The sequence below is a fragment of the Fragaria vesca genome, linkage group LG4, assembly GCF_000184155.1.
Source record: "Fragaria vesca subsp. vesca linkage group LG4, FraVesHawaii_1.0, whole genome shotgun sequence".
NCBI lineage: Eukaryota > Viridiplantae > Streptophyta > Magnoliopsida > Rosales > Rosaceae > Fragaria > Fragaria vesca.
Genome location: NC_020494.1, coordinates 21663857 through 21667213, shown reverse-complemented (window position 1 = coordinate 21667213; position 3357 = coordinate 21663857). Strand labels below are relative to the sequence as shown.

At 34.4% G+C, this 3357-nt stretch overlaps 1 pseudogene across 1 annotated transcript in view; it reads right to left on the bottom strand.

Moving 5' to 3' along the window:
• Positions 1–603: 603 nt before the first annotated feature.
• The window catches only part of LOC101300820, a 19914-nt pseudogene continuing 17160 nt past the window's right edge, over positions 604–3357 (bottom strand). Inside the window, exons 19-25 of the transcript XR_184595.1 lie at positions 2930–3010; positions 2574–2743; positions 2208–2433; positions 1821–1953; positions 1626–1685; positions 1294–1483; positions 604–1175 (exon numbers count right to left, since the gene is read on the bottom strand). The product of XR_184595.1 is annotated as an uncharacterized LOC101300820 (transcript). The remainder of the gene's footprint in view (positions 1176–1293; positions 1484–1625; positions 1686–1820; positions 1954–2207; positions 2434–2573; positions 2744–2929; positions 3011–3357) is intronic.

The following is a 3357-nucleotide window of genomic DNA, read 5'->3' as shown; positions in this document are numbered from 1 at the left end:
AAAACATGCCCTTAAGGGTTGGGACTTGGGAGAAGCTCCTGATATAGTTCATCAGGATATACTATTCGAGAACTATAATTAATACTTCTAATTGGAGTTTAAATACAATGTTCTCCTCAGTTTATGCTCACAATTCTATGAATAAAAACATGTGCGTTGGGTTGAGCTTTCCGGCTTTACAGTTTAAAACCCAATTTTAGGTAAAAAGAAAAAGAAAAAAAGAAAGAACAATATATATATATATATATATATATTTATATATATATTAATCTTTTTACTCCAAATAATCAATAAGATATGCCTCTTGCAGATGAACAATTTTGAAATAAAACAAAGAGCAGACAACAAATTACGCAACATGGATTTTCTTAGGCATCTATCTATTTGTGATACCTATATCTACAACTATGACAACAAATTTGTTGTCATTTAAATATAGTCATTACTTTGATAATTTTTGTTCTATTAGAGGTAATTAATCAACTTATAACATTTTCATTAGTTTATGAGTAACTTGGTTGATATACTAACTTGGTTTAATTATTTGTATATGTGTAAAACAAATGTAGTAGTTTTGTTGTCAATGTTGTAAATTTTATTCAATTAATTTGTAATTTTGATTCAAGTAGTTGTAAAAGAGTGTTTGATATACATTGCAGTACATTGCAGTACATGGTACAGATTAAAAGACATTGTCCATGAAGGAATCAAGCAAGACATTCATTTTGTCAACACCTGTACTACAACAGTACAACTACCTGACTGAGGGACGCATCATAATGATGGAGTTATTTTGAGACACATTTATGGAACTACTTCCTAGTTCAGTGTCATAGCTGTTGAAGTTTGTCAGATCAAGCTGTGATGCCAAACACTCTTTTAGTTCCATCACAACAGTGCTCATGACTGGCCTCTTACTGGGCTCTGCAGATACACATGCCATTGCTGTTTCAACAGCTTTCCAGGCCGAGTTGACATTGAAGTTTCTCTCCAACATTGGATCGATGATGCTGTAAATGTCTCCTCGAGGAAGCATGAGTTCAACCCATCTAGTAATGTGAGTTCTCTCACCATTCGTTCTTGCGTAAACAGGTCGCCCAGTGATAATCTCAAGCAGCACAATCCCAAAGCTATAAACATCACTCTTCTCATTCAGCCTGTTTGATTGATGGTACCTTCAAGCCAACCATACATCTCAAGTTTAGTCATCCTGTTTGATACTAATTAGAAGAGTGAAAAAGTGGAACACCAAGAGAAAAAGAAAACAGAAGAGATCGAAACTATATATCTTACTCAGGGGCAAGGTAGCCAGGAGTACCAGCAACACCAGTAACTATATGAGTCCCATCGCCTGGAGCGAAGTTTCTTGATAGGCCAAAATCAGAGAGTTTGGCTTGGAACTTTTCATTGAGTAAGATGTTTGTTGATTTCACATCTCTATGGATCATAGGTGGTTTACAACCGTAGTGTAGGTACTCCAATCCTGCAATTCAGAATTATGATTTTCAATTCTCACAAGTTAAAAAGAAAGAATTGAAAAAAGAAAAAAGAAAGAAGAAAAAAAAAGGGAATCAATGATACTAGCTCGTTAGCAAAAGGATTATGTAAATCAGTCAGTTGCAGACCTTGTGCAGCTTCTGTTGCTATCTGAAGTCTTCCTTCCCAAGTCAAGACATCTGAAGTTTTATCTACATTCATTCACATATAAAATTAGCGTGGCACGCACTTACGTTAGTTATTTGTGTCATAGAAGGAAAACTTCAAGCATATTGTGATGCAAGAATATTTAAGCAGCTAGAAGACTAAAATATCAATTGCAGCCAAACCTGAGAGATATGCTTGTAAGTTTCCGTTGGCCATGTACTCATACACAAGCCCTTTGTTGAGTTCGTCATCACAATATCCAACGAGGCTAGTCAAGTTTGTATGATGAACTCGCATAAGTAGATGAACCTGTACGTAATTAAGAGGTCAGGTGAAATAGTTTTAATAGTGAAACAAATCAAAAAGAAGAAAAATATAGGGTAAAGAGAAAGATTGATTCAATTATCAAAAATTTGGAGCGTGAAGTGCAATTAGGTCCCTTTTTTAGGGAGGGTATACGGATTAATATTTTCAATTAGAAATTTAGAATAATATAAACTTTTTGCAGAAGCGTATATGTGTATCACATGAGTATGAGGCTAGTTCGTGTTTCAGAAACTTGCCTCTGCATGAAATTGTTGAAGTCCTTGACTTGATGTTTGTGAAAGCAGCTTGACAGCTACTTGAGTTTTGTCATCAATATAGCCATGATAAACAGTTCCGAATCCACCTTTGCCAAGAACCCTTTGTCGGTTGTTTGTGATCTTGAGGATCTCTGAGTAAGTAAACTTTCGGTTTTTTGCTCCAGTTCCACTGATCCAGGGTTGGGTTTTGGATCCATTGCAACTACTAAGATCATGATCATAATCGCATGCAATTTCATAAGATCATGGGTTTATACGAGTCTGACTATATAATCAAGATCAAAGTAATAACTAATAAGACCCTCAACCTTCACTAAAACTTCAGCACTAATTATATAAGCTTACCATGTTTTCTTTTCCTCTTACAGAAACAGAAGAAAACTGCTCCAGCTAATATGAAGGCTGAAATTCCGGCAATAGCTCCAATTATTGGAATAATGATTTTGTTCTTGTTATTCTTCTTCTTCTTTGTATTGCAAGGTTTATTTCCGGCTAGATTTGGGTTGCCACACAAACTGACATCAAAATGATTGATAGTAAGATCAATAAGACTTAGTAGTTCAAATTCCTCAACTATAAATTAGATATAATTAATTTTTCAATAATATATGTGAATTAGACTTAGAGAATGATCATGCATCTAACAAACAGATTTACAAAAAAAAGAAAAGTGTGAAACATAAACCAGCAAGAAAGCTCACCTTATTGATAGAAGGTCATTGTTTCTTTTTTCAGCGAGTCCTAGCGGAAGTGAGCCTGTGAACTCGTTATTCTCCAGGTTCCTACAAAGATAATTAAATCAAGCACTATATATATTTACAGAAGCCTTCCAACGAGGGATCTCTTTTTTTGTTCATTTCTAGGGATAGATCATTTGACGAACTTTTCGATTACAAAATCAAATCTTCACCGTTCAGTTCGTTGGGCTATATGAGTAGATCACTTATGCAAATTTTCAGAAAAATTGGTGATCATTAAATCATTCAAATGAGGGATTTATTTTTAATGATTTTGAACGGTGTAGGTTTGACATAAGTGTTAAGTTTTTTATTTTAATCTCAGCCATCCAAGTCTATTAAAAAACAGATCTAATGGTGTGGGCCTATCTCTAGAAATGAACAAAAAAAAG